Here is a 19,655-nt window from a genome sequence, read left to right as displayed (position 1 = left end):
AAGGTCAGATCTATTTGGATAGCATTTCAACCGCGACTAATATAAATATGTATTATTGAGGTGAGCTTCGCAGGATTCCACTCTGCATTTGCACCGTATGGATGTGTCAATCATGACGAAAACAAAAAGGCAGCAGTATGCGCGGACTGCATAACGAGGAGCGCACATCACCCTCTTGAATCCCCATTCGAGGGCCCGTTGAGGATGTTTTTGCTCCATGAAAGAAATTACTGTTGATTTCATGTATTGGATATAGTGACTCAGAACTGTTGAAATAACCCTTTAACCCCCCCATGCAAATTAGATACTGTGGTCATGGCTGAATAACAGTTTGAGGATTTAGTTTCTGTGTGATTCAAATTAAAAAAACAACATTTGGATCGGTGTTGACCTCGGGGGTCGCCCCATTTGAGAGGAATATTTACCGTTGGTCCGTGCCTCCGTGTCTCATGGCCACACTTTTCCCCCCCATCCCGTAACCTCCCTAAATCTAAACAAAAGCAGTAAAAACCTCATCATTACATTTACTATTTCCACTGGTCCTTTCTTGACAGCCCGTGGCCCACTTTCTCCACCCTGCGGGGGGGCGTGCACGAGGGAGAGCACACCCATCGATCACCCGGCACACATGTCAAGACTGCCCTAATAAAAGCGAGGTGTAAATAATGTAGGGGGGGGGGGGGCGATATGGCGCACAGCACCATTTTGTGTGTGTGGAGATATAAAAACGCAGCAGCGCCGTTAGTCTCAATCTGAGCGGCTTCACTTCCCCGTCCGCCCCCTGCGTTTCAGGAAGGAAAAAAAACACCACTCCAGCCAGATTCTCAATGTTCCATGTTGAGTGAAGGAGAATTCGGTCCGATATTGTGCATGATTTAAAATGTTTAACGCTGCTCTGCCTGTAAATTGTAAACATGTTTCAATGCAGGAGGAATCGGTACTTCCTGTACTATGGGGCCGTGACTTTGAATGCTAGCACGCGTAATGAGCACAAAGGATACCTTTAACTAATGCACTTAATCGTATTTAATCGATTTGAAATACGTGCAAATGTCGACCTGATGGTGGAACTATGCAAAAGCTCGAGACCAAAACCTGCAGGATTAATCGCCTGTAAACCGTGAACTTCATGCCAATCCATCTTGAATATGTTGACGTATTTCACCTGGTCTGTGGAGACTAAAATCTGAGTTCTTACAGCCCCGCTGCCGCTGTGGTTAAAAGGCAATATCAGAGACACAGCATCTGTTTATGTTGCAACGCTTGGAGAAACTCAACGTGTCCATTGTTGCATTTCCCAAATAACCTGACTCAGGAAAGAAAATGATTAAATAGAAAATGAATAGATAAAAAGGATAAAATCAGTTGTGCATTTACATGCAAATGTGACATTATGAGATATTTATTATAGTTTAAAATTCTTACATATCTGAGTACGGTTCTTGTGCTTTTATAGTTTCATAAAACAGTGATAATAAGCACAGACGGCCCCTGCGACCTTTAACGTGAATACAGCCTGACCCCATAAGTCAGGCAACATCACCACCACTTCTAGAGAAGCCTGCTACGTTCCACCTCATTGTTTCTAACCGGTGGACCTGGTGGCTTGGACCTTGTGATATGCAGAGTAGGCGCTTTTGATACATGCCTCACTGTCAAAATTTCATGCACTCCAGAAATGCCGTCTGCACCGCGCCGCATGAGCGTTTTCTCCCGGCACAATGGAGATGTCACACTGGGACGTGTGGAGACCTACGGCCCCTCGGGGGGCCCTCTGGAGAACACAGGAGGAAACCCCCTGACTCGTAGATAAACAACACGTCCCCTTCCCCTCGACTGCTGCGAAGTGAAGTCCCCGTGGCGGCCTGCTGTGGGTGACGATAATGAGGGCAGGAAGGAAGGCAATGGCTTTGGAAGTGACTGGGAACTGATTATACGAGGGCCCCCGGTTAAATGGGGCCCTTTAAGAGGTGATGCACATCGTGTCGGAGGTCTGGCTCGGTTCCAGTCGCCCCCGGTTACGTGATGTATTTATGACTGAAGGCAATTTTCTCTGTGAGATATTTACGACTCTATCCCTCCAGTTACTTAGTTCACGCACACAGGGGTCCACGGTGTTCCAGCGTCTCCCCTGGTGATGTTTCAGCACTGCCGTGTGTACAGATCAGATTCAGTGACGGCTTCTCCTGGTTCTTATGTATTGCTGTATCTGCTCAGTTTGGCTCCTTACAGCTGGTTCATCTCCCCAGACGGCAGAAAAGTTTACTGTTTTTCTCCTGCCGACAAGCCGAGAAGATCCAATATACAATGTGCAAGTTCAGAGTGGAGGTCATGAATCGTGTTAAGGGCAGCACCAAAAGTACCAGGTCGAATCAGCACGACCGGAGGTAAGAAAGGACTCTGGTTTCAGACCCGATTGCCAGGAATTTGCAGAGCAAGCTGAACCAGCTCCTCTCTGTTCCTCTGCCAAAGAAAATAAACGGCCCCGCGAAAGTCCAAAGGATCACCGGGGGTTGCTGCTCCGCTTCGTGATTCTGGGGGTAAAGAGACGAAGAGCCGGCGGAGGGGCCAACGCGATGTGTGTGTGTGTGATTCCTTTTTGAGTCTCTCGCTCTTCTGCACCCGTCAGGTCCAACGCAAACTCCCCCGCGAACAGCCTGCGGATTGTACCCCCGCCGAGGGAATAACGCGCACATTCATGTAGCCGAACAGCTCCGACAAGGCCTCCTTTCAGCCCTTTACACGAGCCATCCAAGGTCATTTAAGGATGGAAAGTCACTCATTCGTTATAGGAAACTAAGATTCTAAATCTAGTTTTCCCTCAAGAAAAAGCTTCTTTTTTTTTAGGACTACAGCCCCAGTTGAGGCGGTTCGGTCAGAAGAGTTTTGAATCGTGTTCTTTGGGATTTGGAAGCAGTGAGCATGAGGCCGTTAAACAGGGAAGGAATTATGCTGAAGATGTTTATATGGTTTTGCTGTTTCCGATTCTCAGGTTCATCGGGGAGGCGTGTGTGAGGAGAAGCAAAGTTGAAGTGACGCAAGGTGAAACATTGATGTAGAGTCTGTGAAGTGTAGTAGTCCTTTAAATGGTTGATGTACATCAGCAAAGTACAATTGATATATCGCTTTTTCACAATGTCAACGGCCTCCAAATCATTCTCAATCAATGGTATTCATATCGCCATGACCAAGTGCAATCTTTTCTATGCCTGTATACAAACTCACACTGACTCGTCTGACGGGGTCCAGCAGAGATGTTGTGTAGAACGCAGAGTTCAGGGGAGCAGCTGCTGCGGGAAACAAATTCTATCAACACTTCCTTGGCAACCTTGAAACCCGAGGTTTACCCAATATGACCGTGAATATTTCAAGACTCTGGGCTGCTGGGGGGGGGTGAACACACGTGAAATATAAAGGTGTCTCTTTCAGAATGTTATTTTGTGCATGCTGGGACGTATCAACAGGGAGGCGGCCAGAGAAAATACCAAAAAGACAGAAGTGGAGGCCAATACGACGTGTACAAAACCTCGATTGTGTCCCTGTGAGAAACAGGAAAACACAAACTCGACTCGCGAAGAACGGCGTCCGAATCACCGCGAGGGGGGTGAACACGAGTCCACCACCGTGCTTTCGCAACGAGCTGTGTGAGGGTGAAGGTCTTGGCCCCCCCCTCATAGAGAGGGGGGGAGGGGGGGGGCCTGCTTGGACACCAAAGACGATGCAGTCGTGCAGGCGCCAGCTGGTCGTAACTACTGTAATCTCTGCCATTGATTAAATGGGTTCCCAGGTCTTGGGGATGGGGGGGTGGGGGGGTCGGCACCGGAGTCGTGATGGAGCAGCGCCACGGCGGAGGGCAAATGGATGAAGGCACGCCGGGCTGCTCTCTGATGTCGTCTCGTGGGGCTGTTGGTGTGAAAGACCAGAGAGAGACATCACCTGCTGTGTGGGTCTATGGGACAAGGGGAGGTTTCTAAAGGCAGCGGCTGGATGGGGGGGGGGTGAATAGAGGTTTAGAGAAATACTGACAAAGCATAAGAGCGAGCAGCCAGCGACTGCTGGGTGCCGCCTTTGCTACACAACCATTAAGGAATATTTCGAATAGTTCTAAATATCTTGACTTGCGTTGACTGATGAGCGAAGGAAAATAGCTGTGATTCATTTTCAGTGCAAATATGAAATATCTGAGAGCATCTGTGTGTGGATGAAAGCAACGGGTCTCATCTTGATTCAACTTGAACTTGCCACACCACAATTTATTAAATTACACTTCATTGCTGAGAGAGTCTTTGTCCGTTACCTGTATAGAATTTAGAGATTGATGCAACACCTTGATATGCATGAAAGAAATGAAAGATCATTTGGTACAATCCGTTTTGGGGATAATATCAGCAGATTAATATTTATGATGATTAAACAAAATAAAACAGCGCTAACAGGCTCTCTCCCTAAAAATCCTTTTACCCAACGGGCGTCTGGTGATACAATACTTCTATCTTTTCCTACTCCTAAAAGCACCAGCACATTTCTACTCCAGACAGGACGGGCTTTTTAACAGCCCCTCGCGTGCCCTTGAGCTATTACAGCCTGTAATTGATGCACATTATGAAGTCATATTTTCACAGCGGAGCGGGTAGAGCTAATTACGAGCTGGAATCAAACAGAACCGCCCGGTGAAAAAGGCAATACGTCTCCATGACAAATAGAGCAGCCATAACCCCGGCGTGTGTGATTTGACTTGTTTTTAGCTCAAGAAGGAGTGCAGCTGAAATCTCATTCATTAAAAAAGATCCCTGAAAACGTGAGCGGGAAGGATTATATTATTCCGTTCCCTCGCGGGGGGGGGGGCAGACATAACGTGCAGTGAGGGAAGTAATCGTTGAGACAGTTTGTATTGATCAGCAACCCTGACGAATATATGGATGTCTTTTTTTCGCAACCTTACTTATTGCTCCCTTAAAAAAGACTGCATCTCCAGCACGGTGTGATGTTCTGCTTCACGCCTCTCTGGCACTTGACGAATGATGGCGAGGGCCCGACGAGGGGGGGGGGGGGGGCAGTTTTCCTCGGGGCTTTACCTGGGCCGCCGTCTGACGGACCTCTCGCTCTAATAACCGCTGTGAAGTCCCGTCTGAGAGGGAAATCAATGCGGACAGGTAGTTTCAAGGCCGCTGCTCACGTGCCCCCCCCTCCCCCTCCCTCACCCCCCCCCCGACCAGGGAGCCGTATCCGCCTGATGCGCTTATATGTATAAAGTTTTATTCGCGAAGCACTTCTCAAAGCGCGGTTACAGAGTGCTTTACAGACCATAAAACCCGGGGAGGTTTGGTAAGCAAGGCACACTTTCAGTCAATGTTACCAGTAATGAATCGTAGCTCTGGGTGTATTTGGTATTCAAACAAACTCACAGCTGAAACCTGACCAGAGTGGAAGTCAAAAAGTGGGCATGTTTAGCGCGTGCTGAAATAATCCACCTGGTAATTTGCTTTTCCTGCTTCCCCGCGTTCTATGAAAAATGTGGGGAGACATTCCGACTGCCAGCTTCAATGCCCGTCTCCACAGGCAGCACGTCATAGGGTTCGGGAAAAAGAAGAAGAAGAAAAAAAAAAAACACCGTTGGCCAGCCACAGTTTCCATGGAGACCACAATGTTCTTTTCCTTCTTGAGAAAGCAACAGTGAGTGAACATGAAGCGATCCATATAGATTGTCTCCCCGTTTTGTTATTTCTCATTTCCATGCTGCAATGGATGTTGGGTTACAAGGGTGCTGGTAGCCGAGGGAAGAAGTTGTCGTGGTTAGTTATTTCAGTGAGAGTGTGTGTGTGTGTGTGTGTGTGTGTGTCATCGTGCAGTCACCAGCTGCTGGTTCACCGTGGAAGGGAACAATCACTTAAGGTTTAGTGACCATGAGGATTAAAAAGAAAATAAGCCGTTTCCTCCATTGAAATGTTTCTAAAAGCAGGATTCTTTTTTTTTCTTTGTTTATTCCCTTTAAAGCTAATGTCAGCATGCTATGAGGTGAATAGTTGAATGATAGCGTGCTGAATGTTCTTGGAAGCATCGATGTCAATCACAAATTTAAACAACATCAACGCTTTGGGCCAAAAAAACGTATCATATGTTGTGTTTTTTTTCCCTGCAATGAAGCCTCTTTTTGTGGTACTCCAGGTTCCGTGTAATGTGAAATAAATCACCTTGGTTTGCAGGAGGCTGAGGATGTGGTGTAGGTATTTTGTAACAGGACAGATGGCCCAGTTTGTACCGCAGTAATCTGGAGTCTTTGTGCCCCTTTTGGCTCTTTGCCTACAGGTCCCTTTTTTTCTGAACTGAAGCACAAGACGAGACGTGTTACCTGCTTCACGGCTCCTGCACTTGGTGGTCTGGTGGATTTCAAAAGGAAGAGCTATCTTTGCACGCCAGAAGCACTATGTCCCCCGGGTCAGGGCCCTATATCATGTCCACATATGAAAAGGCTGTCAGTGGGGGGGGGGCACACGAAATAAACACGTTTTGACCACTTGCTCTCTTTGAATTCATTCATTCTAGAAACACGAAAAGCCTCCCCTGCCATCGGAGAAAATACACACACTTAGTGTTAATTAACGGGATTAAGCTGGACCTGCATCCTCCTGATGCTAAAGCTAATTTCCAAAGTGCTGGGTTGAGCTCGTTTTCTGCTCACAGGTGGTGAAATGGTGCCACTTATGCACCACGGTGCTATTCATCATGTTTTTTTGCACACTTGTGTTCATGAGAGGGGTCGTCCTGAGGGGGGGGGGGGGGGAGGGCATGTTGGAGGTTTATCGGTGTGCATTCATTAAACACTGAGATCTACTACAGCTTAGTGAACTACAAACTACATTACCACTGCCACTGCATGCTCTGGCTTCCCTTTGTCTTCTGATATACTCTCGGTGTGGATTAAGCGGCAAAATATAACCGTTAATCCTCGGCATTACATCATTTTGTTTGTGTTGAGCGCAATGTGTCTGAGTTGGTGAAGTGAATCCAATCTTTTGTGCTTCTGCAGGAATAAAGTCGGCATGGATGGATTTCACAAATCCAATTAAGTCGGCTGTGGCTGGTTCGCACTGCTGATTGTGAGAGCTCACTGTTGTATATTAATGGCACAAAGTAATTAGCGAAGTGAAGACGGTCCATTACAATCATCATTGTTATTATCTAATCAGGGATATTACTTATGGAGGGGAAACGTTAACTGTTCTTCAAGGGGCACACAGAGTATGAATAAGAAGATGGGAGGGTCAGGTTGCCCTGACTTTAATCATACTTTTAACTAAACCCAGTGCTCTAAATCTAATTATTTTTCTGGTAAAGATATATAAACCCTTTTGATGTGATTCCATTTTTGAAACGCTGGTATTTTGAACATGTAGGATTGGGCTGTTGAACTGTAGATGCGTACGTATGCATCAATGCTCATTCATACATACACTGGCATGTCTCTGAAGCTAGTTAGCCTAGCTTGCCGAAGTTAGACATTGGTTCTTATTTTATCTTATTTTATTGCAAACATTGCTGGGTGATAAAATCCTTAACACTAATTTGTCCTGAAAATAAAGGACCGAAAGGGGTGACTCCTCTATGTAGCTATTGAAAGTCAGCTGGGCCTACATTAGCTTAACTAGCTAGCTATAGCAATACATTTGCTTGTCCTTTTAGCCATCAAAAAGGGACCAAGCGTCCTCATTTTAAGCTAAAAAGTATATTTTGTAGTGATTTGTGCTTATTAAAGCCATGCCAATCAACTGATGGTCTAGTAGAAATCCCATCAAATTACCAACAAGATAATGAAGAGAAGCGCTGCCGGTGGTAAAGCACCCGCTTGCTCACACAACCACACCTCCTTCAGTCTGTTTACATTTCTTACTATGCCCCTTAGTTAAATCCCACGGTTTAGGGTCATTACGTTAGTGACATGGCCTGCAGAGTGGAGGAGGTCTGGGTTTAACGACGCCATTGATGTGAGGGAAACAGTCATTGGTTCAATAGTTCCTGCAAGAAGAAGGGAGGGGGTGTAACAGTTTGTCCATTTCTGGAAACCAAGAACTCCAAAAAGATCAGGGCAGGAAAAGGATATTGCAATGACCCGCCTGAACACAAAGACACTCTTTTACTCGTTCAGCCAACAGGTGTCCTTCAGCATGCGGACAGATGAAAATACTGACCTCCAGCCCTGGAGGAGAGCAGTTTTAGGAGGGAGGCAAACGTAACGGCATGAGGCAGCTGGATAATTCTCCTCAGATCTACACGCTGTTTGTGTGTCTGTCCGTCTGTTTGTGTGTGTTTGTGTGTGTGTGTTTCAGACAAAATGGTAATTGCTCCCAAGTGTTACCGAGGCATTAGGAAGAAAACAATTCAAACACCACTGAATTACTGAGCAGAGCTTTAGCGGAGGGAGCGTATACCCTGGCGGTTTAAAGTGGCTGTGCAGAGTAAGAATAGCTTAGGTCTAATAAACATATCGTTTAAGCCTTTGCTAAGTTCCAAACCCCGCTCAGACAAACTGAACAACTTGCTCCATGGGCTCCTGTGCAATCACTGAAGATTTGCTTCATTTTCAGGCAAAACACATTTACTTGTGAGCCTCCAGCCGATGGTTCTGTGAGCAAATCAAATCCTTATGAAACAGCTCTGGGTCCAATGACTTTGCTACTTTTGCACTGTTGGGCATTTGCAGCGCTCAGCCGTTGAATTAAAATGTTGTTTTCCCTGCATGTTCTTTGATAGCACAAAAGACCTGACTGAAGCTGTGCATGGTGAAGACGAAAGGGAAGCCCGTCTGTTGTTGGGGGGAAAAACACATCTCACTGTGGTACATTTGAGCTCTTTCTTTGAAGTCGTAAGTCTGCTAATGCTTCCTGTTGGACTCGAGCTTCTAGAGTCTGTTTTAATTGCTCCCAGAGAAAGAGGTGAATGCTAAAGGAGAAACAGATTTCACATATAGGGGATTTCAGTAAACCGAATGCAAAATATCAGCAGCTGTAATTTGTTTTGAATTTTTTTCCTCATCTTTTCAAGTCCATATCCTTTACAAACTGCAGGAAAAAATGATTATGGGAAAACTTGTCAGATAACGTTGCTGAGTTTGCTTTCGGCGTCACAATACTTTAACACCCCTAATCGTACCCACATGGAGGATGTGTTTGTAGCCAGATTGAATGACCAGGCCCAAAACATAAAAAAACACATATTTACAATAGCAACCGTCAAACCCCTTGAAGTGAGTCACCTTTTCCCCAATTTTTCACTGGCCAATGTATACATGAAAGGAACAGCGCGGCCTGGAGTTAATAAAAGTGGAGCTGGTCTCACCAAACCCTCAAAAACAAATTGATATTAAAATCTGCAGCGTTAAAAGATTCCACCAATAAAAGCTTTTAATTGAAATACATAGAATTGGGGGCACAAAATCATTAAGTGCTCACATGCACTCACCACGGGGAGTCATTAGGAACATCTGAACCAAATTCCCTCACATACATCATGCGTGCAGAAACACAATGGACCTTAAATCCTGTTTTTGAATGGCTGACTTGACATGGGGCGGCTTGTTGCCATTGTGTTGACACACATTTTACTTCGACAATAGAGCTGAGGGGAGATCGAATGTGGCCCTCGACTAGCCATTCGTCATCCCGCTAGCTTAATGACCTGCGTAACGAGACGTTACCACCACGGACATTGTCGACTTAATCTCATTTCCCAGCCGGACACCGACAGGCGTCTGGTGTCGAGGGGAAGCGCCTTCGGCAGAAGAAAAGGTGACGCTGCCAAACCTTTTACGGCACGCGCCAGTTTGTTTTTTTAATTGAGATGAAGGGATTCATTTGTTAAAGAAAGTGTACATAACAGAAAAAAGGGGGGAAACATTGGGGGCCTCCTTCTCTTCAGAGCTCTTTACAGCTTAGTAATAAAACTACTAATAAAAGAAGTAATTATGTTTGGTTTGTATCCCAGCAATCTTTTGAGATAATCCAAGTAGTGGAAAATCTTCCTAAACGTTTTTGTCATTCCATTGCAGACGAGGAGTTACTCATAGAGCTCTGAAGCGCTGAATGGGACAGTTGTAAATCTTGTTAGTGCCGCCCCACCGCGTTCCGTACCGTGCCAGATGTTAATAGCATAATCGATCTGTGCTAAATTGTCGTGGTCTGAAGCCTGGATGGAGCGCTGGATCCATGTCACCGTGTCAGCGGCTCCACTGTCCTCATTTCCTCTCTTCAGTTAGCCGCAGCGTCCCGGGAGTTACGGTGGGGGAATTGTCCATGTGGATACCTCAGGCCCTCGCAGCGGCCTGGTAGACGGACGGATCCAAATGGGCAGCTCCGACTGTCCGAGTGATTTATACGTCTTTAGAGGAAAGTTCGCAGGGGGAATCCGCCTCATCTGATACCCGGTACCTTTAACCCTCGCCCAAGTTATCTTGTCAGGAACGCTGCAAGACTTAAATCCCTCCCTCTGCAGCCCTGGACTCTAATGGCAGATGTTTATGGAAGCCCCCCTCCCCCCCACACACACACACACCAGCCTCCACTTAGCTGGCCTGACAACATATGGAAAGCCCATTAGAGACTGCATTGGATACGACCTTTTAAGCCCCGCGCCTGTGCTATATTTCATCATTTGGACATCACCTGCACACAGGCGCGACCCGCTCGGCACTCGGTTTGAGTCTGAGAGGAATAGGATGTCTTTTGATGTTTGAAAAATGTGTTTGAAGTCATGAGTATGGATCCAGCAGAGTTAGCGTTAAAGATTTAAAGCTGTATTGACGTGTAGGTTTTCACATACATAGAGGATTTGGAGCTTGGAATTTGGTGCATAATGATAAACAGAGGAGATTAATGAAAAAAGCATCTTATGAAAACAGCTGAACACTGTTTGAAATGAAGAGGATGGATGAGAAGAGAATGTACAAAGAAATATGCCAAAGTTCACAGTATGAAGCATAAATAATGCGTGTAATGCACACAGATAATAAACCAACAGATGGCTGATTAGATGTGGAGGATTTATAATGATGTCACATCCGTCTATTGGGGCGGGAGAAGAGAACAACGATTACTTTCATCACTGATTAATCCCACAATGATTTTCTTGATGAATTCATTAGTTTCCCTAGTAAGACAATGAGGGTAATATTTTGTCAGTTTATTTTCATTCATCACTAAAGGAACCAGATGTTCACGATTAAGAAGCAAACCCGTCTGTCACTTCAGCCATCACTTTAAAAAAAACCTTATTCAGCACTTTTTCCAAAAAATAAATCAACTGACATTTTGTGTTTTTATGTAACACTTGACATTGAATGAAACAATGACGTGTTCCTATCAGATTTGTGAATAATGTGCAAACCATTAAGCAAAACTAAACAGTACAGAGACGTTGTGCTAGGAACCAGCAGACTTCTGAATATTAGTTTAAGCGCCCTCTCTTATTTGAGACTCGTTTGCATCTGCATAAATATAAATGTTAAACTGCTATCTCTGGCTCATTAATAATGAAATGGAACTTTGAGATCCTAAAACTCGTGTGGCATTTTTGACAATTAACAGACTGACTGCTGTAAATTCAAATGCCGCCGTGAGGAGTGTAATATGCATGTGATAAATAATGAAACGAAACGGCACTCAACAGATTTAGGCAGCAGCTCTTTAGATAGTGTCAGTCACTGAGAATCTTTAACTGTGAACCTGCATACCATGAATATGTTGAACATGTTCTCTCATCAGTATTCTTCTGCAGGACAACTCGAAGGGAATTAAATCACGGCTTTGGTTCTTATTTTAAAAGGGCTCCTTCGCTTTATTACACTTTATTTTATCTTTTCATATTTTAACGATGCACGCCTTGAGCAAGTCGTGTTCCCAGCGAGTAAGAGAGTCTTAGTGCGTGTTATATTTGATTATTTGCCCATCACGTGTGTTGCAGTTCATACCCAGTGGCTTGTTTATGAGAAACTGTGAATCCTGCTTTACAACTTGGCATTGTGTCTGTTTATAATATAAATGTTAGTGCTTGCTGTCCATTCACTTTGTGTGTTTATAGTATGATTGTCTCTTCCACCCGATGGACTGGTCTTTTAAACCTTTTATGTTCCTTTTATTTAATGGTGTTGCATGTGCTCTACAAATGAAATGAAGCTGTTGTAGGCGCGTGAAGAAGGGAACGTTCATGTTTACTTAATAATACAAAGCAGCTGCAGCTCTTCAGGATGAAACAGCAGGAATCGTTATCTTCGTACTACAAAGACTCGAAACCCAAATGGACTTACAAGCAAATACAGTCACTATACTGCACTATACTTTAATTAATGGGGTATTCAATTATACAATTTATCCTCTGTGTGTGTGTGTGTGTGTGTGTGCGTGAGCGAGCGCTAATTTATTTGCCCCGTTTGCACCATTGTTTGTTGTTAGCACCGTTTGCTGTTAGCCGCGTTAGCTGCTGGCGTCGTGTTGAGAGGCCAATCATTTTTGGCATTGCTTCTTGGGAACGCTTGCCGCGATTGGCTTTGAGTAAAGCCACACAAAATACAAAGAGTTGCCGTTTATTTTCTTGAGCTGCGCACAAAAAGGGTTGATTACAGGTGTTGTTTGACAGCAGCCGTTGTGACACCACATGGTACCTTTTCTTTCTGATGCCCCAACCCTCATCCCGATCCTTTCATATTCAGAAAGTTGAGGCTTTCTAAGATCTACGTCTTGCCGAGTGTGACTTTAAATAAACAACAGATGTAAACAACATTCCCTCAACAAGTGCTCAAGCAAGCCGCTTGTGTGTGTGTGTGTGTGTGTGTGTGTGCACGTTTATCTCCCGATCCCAGTGGAGCTGTTCCTCCGGGCTGCTTCGTCACGCTGCCTGGTCCAACAGCAGCTTGGATGTAAAACAACGTGGACGCATCTTCCATCCGGCACATGCAGCCTCAGCAGCATTACAGCTGTCGCGTAATCGCCTTTCCCAAAACTACTTTTTAACTCCTCCGTTTAGAGTCTCAGAGCACTATGTAAGTGCTTTGTGCGGCACTTAAAGGTAGTTTTAGACACATAGAGGATTGTGTGATTGAAGTGTTTGTTTTTACATCCAAAACAACTGGTGCATTAACGGCTAGTGTTTGCTCGAAATAATTAAAATGCTACATCGCTGCATGGTGTTCTGATTAATTATTCACAATGCGCGGTACGCTAACTCAATTTTTCCATATCCTGCAACTATGTAGTGCATTTTAGGAGAGGGCCCTTCGACAATACACTCTTATACAAGGTCAGCACTCATGGCGTTCATCATGCACTCGTATAAATTATTCATATCCCCACCGGCAGGTTGTATTTAGCTAAATTCTGAGGTTGATTCAGTAAACCACTTGTCATTTCAAGGATAACTGCTACTGTTAGCCCTGTTGCCTAGTTAACATAATACTTAGTGCTTGAAAAAGCTTTTGTGCAAAATGGTAATGACTGTAATATTTGTAATCTCCGTTTGGAGAAGTATTATCAGGAAGAAAAAAAATGACATTTTGCATGGAGCCTGAGCCGGTTTGTATTAGATGCATATTATCATCAACTTGGGGTCCAAATCCTTCAGTGTTTGGAATCTAACGGACATGTTCGGCCGGCTGCTCATTTGACTCGGATGAAGTGAGATGAAGAAAACCCAGTGAGCAGTATTCCCCAAATGCAGCCGCCATCTGCTCGGTCTCGGCCCCCTGATCACTTCACCTGGCTGTCAGCAAACTGCGGGGGAAACGCGTCTTGTTTACTGCGCCGCCATCCAAACGAGCGGCGCGCGCGGCTCGTTCTCACGCGGCCCACCGCACGTTTCAAAAATGCATGACGATATTGCTTGAAATAAGACCCGGGAGGGGGGTTATCAGCGTTTCCGTTCGCCACCAGCGCGGCCCTCGTTGTTTACCAAGCGCGCACCGTGGGGCGGCTGTTCCCATCCAAGAGACGGGGCGAGGCACCGACTGTGCGCTGAGTGCCGTCATCCGACGTCTGCATATTGAGAGGCACCGAGGGCATCAACGAGAGCGGCTTGTGAATGTGTGTGTGTGTGTGTGTGTTTTGCCGTGCTGTGAGCCGCCTTTCGGACGCATTTTCCAAGGGCAGCGGTGGAAACTCGCTACAGGGGCCCAGAGATGGGAAAACAATGTTCTCAATAGGCCATCAGCTTGTGTTCTTTTCTCAGTGGCATAAGAGAGAGGGGGAGAGAGAGGGAGAGGGAGAAAGAGAGAGAGCGAGAGAGGAACTGCATGACCTTTAAAACTCCAACAGGAGAAGTGCTCCCCTCTGGGCTTTTAAGAGCGTTTCAACCTGAGGCCGATATCATGCAATCCCACTGTAGTTTAACCGCGTCAAGGGACGCCTCGAGTGTGCAATTTCTGGCATTACCCCGACTGAACTTGTGTTGTCGGTCACCAACGGATCCAATGAATGAATGTTTTTGCTCCGCAGCATCCAAGTCGCTTTTTTTGTCGGACGATGAGAATGGCGAAGAGGACTCAGTTCCTCGTGTGGTTCTGGTTTGGACCGCTGCTCCATCAAAACGTCGCGTCCCCCACAGCTCTGTTGATAAACATGAGCTTACAGTGTGTTCTATTGCATGATGGCAGGATGGTACGACCCCCCCCCACACAATGACAAAGTCCAGCTGTTTGTTTTAACACCCTAAATTACCTATATGCTTGCTTCCACCTAACAACAGATGGCTCTCCTCCTTCCAGAGGTGTTGTTTATGGGCTTCAAACTCAACTCACCTATAAGGACAGAGGTGGCGGCTGAGAAAATATATTCCCAAAGTCACCATTTGTCATCATTGCTTTGTCAAGCCCACTGTTCCGCCTCTAGCTCTGCAGCAAGTGACACACACTTCGAAAAAAGGGGCGAAGGCGTCAGTTGGCTTTCGAATGTGATGCTGAGAACAACCGCGAGGCTGCAAAAACAGGGAATAAAACTCTTACAAACCGTAAACAAAGGTGTCGCAGTAACAAGTGAAGCAGGAACGGCAAACATACGTCTATCTGAGCCCTCACATTTGCGCGATTAATCTTCACGCCAGGACACAGCGACGTTATTGGAGAAGTCCATCTGTTTAAATGTGGTTAGCGCTGCTGTTCCTCAAATAACAAGCTGTTGCAGACGAGGGTCATGAGAAATAACACAGAGGCTCTGCAGTATTAATGAGGATGGACTCTCTATTGTCAAGGACGGTGCATTGCAGCTTTTTCTCGTTAACTTTCACAATAAAAGCCTTCCATATATGCTGCATCACTGCTCCACGGAGGACGAACTCCCTCGATTGAACTCGCTGTGGCATTTGTAACCCTTTAGCCTCCGGAAGCTAACGGCTAGCTTCTATGGCGGTTAACAAGTCGGCTAAAAGCCAAATGTGGCTGCAAGAGACAGATGAACAACTGTAAGGAGGCCGTAAAGAAGACCCACGGAGAAGCATTCCAACAGGACCATTAAATGAAAGAAGTCTGTTTGAAGAAATGGACCTACAGTCTCAGAGGAGCAGCAGCTGAAGACGAACTCAAGTTCATTCTCAAAATGTTGATCTTTGGTGGTTCATTGCTCAAACGTGCATGTTTTGAGTTCAGCTTGAGCCATTTCTTTGTAAGTCTCTTAAACCCTGAATCGCTCGGTGCCAATGTGCTCACTTTCTGATGCAATTCAATTCTGTGCAGACTATGAAATGCTTTACTGACACTGATGGATGGAAACATCAGGGTTCTCCTGCTTGTGTTGTAACTCTGTTGTTTCCTCCCTGCAGACGAGGCTGTTAGCTGCCGTTCCTTGTTCCGCAAACATGAAAAACAACTTCCACACAGCGAGATAATTCATCGCAGGAAACATGAGGACAAAATCCTGCTCGGTCAAAATTTCCCTTCCTATTTTCTCTAAATTATTGCCCACTTGCTGTCAATCACCAGAAACTAAGACGTTTATTTTAACAGGAAATAACTCCTCAGACACATGTTTAAATCTAACAGAACTAACACAACTGTTTACAAAGCGGAGAGCAGGTGCGCTCTGAGTTCTTTGTTCCTGAAAACGTCTCAGGACGAACGTGACTTCGGGCTGAGCACATCCATTACATTACATGTTATTTAGCTGACGCTTTTATCCAAAGCGACTTACATTGCATTATAACCCGTGCATTACATTTTTGCATGGGGAGCAATTGGGGGTTAGGTGTCTTGCTCAGAGACACTTCGACATGGCACATGGGGCAGCCGGGATTCAAACCACCAACCTTGCCGGCCCCCAGCGCACTGCACTACTCCGTGCGCCACCATCCGCCAACATCCGCTGTGTGAGGAGGTTTATGACGCTGACGCTTCAGAGGGAAACATCCCGAGCAAAAGCATTTCAGTTCACCCATTGATTTGGGAAATTTTTGAGCTGAAGATCAAGCTCGGTTAGAATGCAAATCTTAATCACCGCCGCCTCCCTCCGTCGGGAGAGTCGTTACATCAAAGCGCAGCAATAACGGGGGGTCCGCTGAGCTTTAAGGGCACAGCGGAAGTGGGAGTGAGACACTCACGTACTCAGACGATGCTCACCGAAGACGGGACTTCTCCGGACCTTCCGAACACGTGGGACGGCTCTCTTAACGAGCCCCGGAACCAGGGAATTATTTCCTCATATCATTAATTGCAACATTTAAGAAAAAAGAAAAAAAAAAGCTCTGTTGATCTGCTTCAGTGTAAAAATATTAGACTTCCTCCCCCGCCTGACCCCCCCGCCCCCACACACATACACACACACACACACACACACTGGCCTTGAGGAGCCGTGCTTTCTTACTCTCACATTTAATCCAATTAATTATTGCAGCCCCCCTCACACACACACACACACACACACACACACACACACCTCGGTACACTCGGCTGTCAGGGGACACAAAAGCTCTGCCGAATATGGATGCCTTTTTGTTCCCGCGGATTTGTGCTGCCCTCCCCTGAGGACACTGAAAATCCGCCCCCCCCCCCAACCACCACAACACACACACACACACACACACGGAGCCTCCCCCTGGCTCAGGAGTGGTGAATAAATACCTGGGGCTGCTCATTGTGTCACCTCTCTGAGCACGGTCACAGCCGAAGGGAGTCGTCTTTCTAATTGAGTTGAAAAAAGAAAAAAGGGATCTAAAGGGAAATATTACCTACTGAGTGATGAAGATGAAGATGGGATGCAAGAGCTTTCATTGTGACGGGGAGGGAAGTCTCCAATTAACACGCGTTTGAATATTCTGCTGGTTGTTTGTGGAAAGATGAGAAGCATTGCAGTTGGAAAATATAATTTCTTGACATTGAAGCTCATTTAAATGCACTTTTGTTGATTAAAATGTTTGTTGAACATCTGAGTGTGTTGAAACAGGAGTGATAAATACCTGAAAAGGTAAAAAAAATGAGATGAGCCCACAATGGAAGTAAACTCTCTTATGTCTGTTGTCTGTTGCTCCTTGTCTTGAAAGCTTCGCAATAATTGTCTCAACGAATGGAAAAAAAACATTTTTGTTCTCATCTTTTGTGAGTTTTGCCGGTAAATAAAGAGGAAAATACCTTTTCACAAGACATCCAACACAAACCCCTGAAACCGCCAACACCTCCTCGGCTCTCGTCCAATTACCCGGCGTGAGTGATGGGCCGGCGCCGGGGTCACCGACGCCGGGCCTCAATTAACCACACAGCCACACACGGGATTCTGCCGCGGCCCCTTATCTGGTATTTATGGAATAACACAGAGACAAACACGGCGCCCCGTCAAGAGGCGAGACTCGCCGGGGTCAGATGTTGCTCCTGCTGGATGTTTGCAGCTGCTGCTCAGGGGACCCTGGAAAACTTTTGCAGCGAAGTGGAATGGGGACCGAGTGCAGGGAGGGTCTGAGGAGCTGCACAGCTGAGGCTCGGCTCCTTTCACTTCGTCAGGGAGCAACCGCACCGGCCGATGGCGTCTGCGGACCGCAGTGTCCACGTTTGGAAATGTGAGCTACACCTTCTTGTTTTCCACTTTTTGAGGTCTCTTTTGCCTTCTTCACGTATCGATTGCAGCCACCAGCACATCCGTAGTTCGCTTAAGGTCCCGGTTGTTTTTATTCAGGGAGTGATGCTCGTCTGTTGCTGCCCTTTGGAGTGAACACAGAACCGTGTGCTGTTGTGAGTCACCGTCAAACAACAAGCGTTCGGTCCACTGCTGAATGAAGGGCGGTGTTTTCTCTTCTGAAAAATCTACGTCATGCACATGAGCCTCGGCAGATTCAAAATTGTAATCCGTGCGCCAATGGCCGGGGCATTTTTTGTCTTGCTTCATTATGGTGATTTAATTCAGTGAGAGTGGATTTCAAATCTCTTCTTATGACAAGTGAAATGCAATCAAAGCTTGCATTAAGAGGTTTGGTAGGTGACTCCCAAGGCTTTGCATCCCCCAGACCTAGAACTAACAGCGGCAAACACACAGCATGCATGCAGATTGGTCTAATTATAGTCACTTCTGTCTTCCCCACCGTGGAAGACTATTAGGAGATTATTATGGTGTCTGCACTTGACAAGAATATCTACATAACACATGATAACGCGCAGCAATGCGAATAATATCAAAAACAAGGTGGAGACCCGTATTCCACTTGTGCCGACAGGATGCCGCGTGACTATAGATGCTTTGTGAATCCTTGGAGGAACAGTAAGGGTTACCAGGTTGCCATTGGTTACCGTTTTGAGCTGTGATTAGCCGTTGGTTAGTGGCCACAATACTCCCTGACATATTGAAACCGCAAATAGTACATCTATACGACATCTGTGTATCATTTGTGATATTTTATTTAAATACATTCAAATCAGTCTCTGATCTCTGGAAGTAGAGATTATGAGAACCAATGGTGTCACCACGGGGACTAGCGGGGGGAGGCGATTGATCTGTGGTGGGAATCAGTACAAAAGGTCCAGGATGCCAATCAACACTCACCATGTTTCCTTTTGAAAACAACAACAACATCAGCTGATCGTGTGCTGCTACTTTCAAACACACAATCACAGAGCTCAGGAAATGTTTTTGGAGTTACTGCAACAGGACTTTTTTTTTAAAGTGGCATTGTCATTCAAAAACTGCATTGCATTGTCATCTTATAAATATATAAGCTTAATAATACTTCTAACTGATCTCTCCTTTAGTTGCTGTTGTATTTAACATTGGTTAGTGAAAGAGGACCCTTCAAATTCACAATTAATTCAGCTGCTGATGCCATTTTTACAAAACTGAGATGCTTCTTTAACATTAGAAAGGCAGTCCCATAATAATATAATCACCCTCAATACAATATTTATCGTAATTAGACATTTACTATTAACAATTTTCAGCTTTAATTTATCAATCAAAGAGACTCACGGTGACCTTCCACCTCTGAGGGGAGGGGAAACGGGAGTAAAAACTTTGTTTTAAACTGGCATGGACAGGTCCGACTATTCAAAAAGGAAAAAGGAGCACTTTCCTGATCAAATGTTGCACGAGAGAGAAAGAACTACACATCTGGTCCTGTCTCTTATTCTAACCTGCACAACAGGAGCAATGTGTTTAGAGAAGGACGACGTTTAAGAAGAGCCCAGAGCATCATCTCACCAGTGAGCCCCG

This window comes from Pungitius pungitius, chromosome 2, assembly GCF_949316345.1.
Source record: "Pungitius pungitius chromosome 2, fPunPun2.1, whole genome shotgun sequence".
Taxonomy (NCBI): domain Eukaryota; kingdom Metazoa; phylum Chordata; class Actinopteri; order Perciformes; family Gasterosteidae; genus Pungitius; species Pungitius pungitius.
This window is presented reverse-complemented; position numbering follows the sequence as displayed.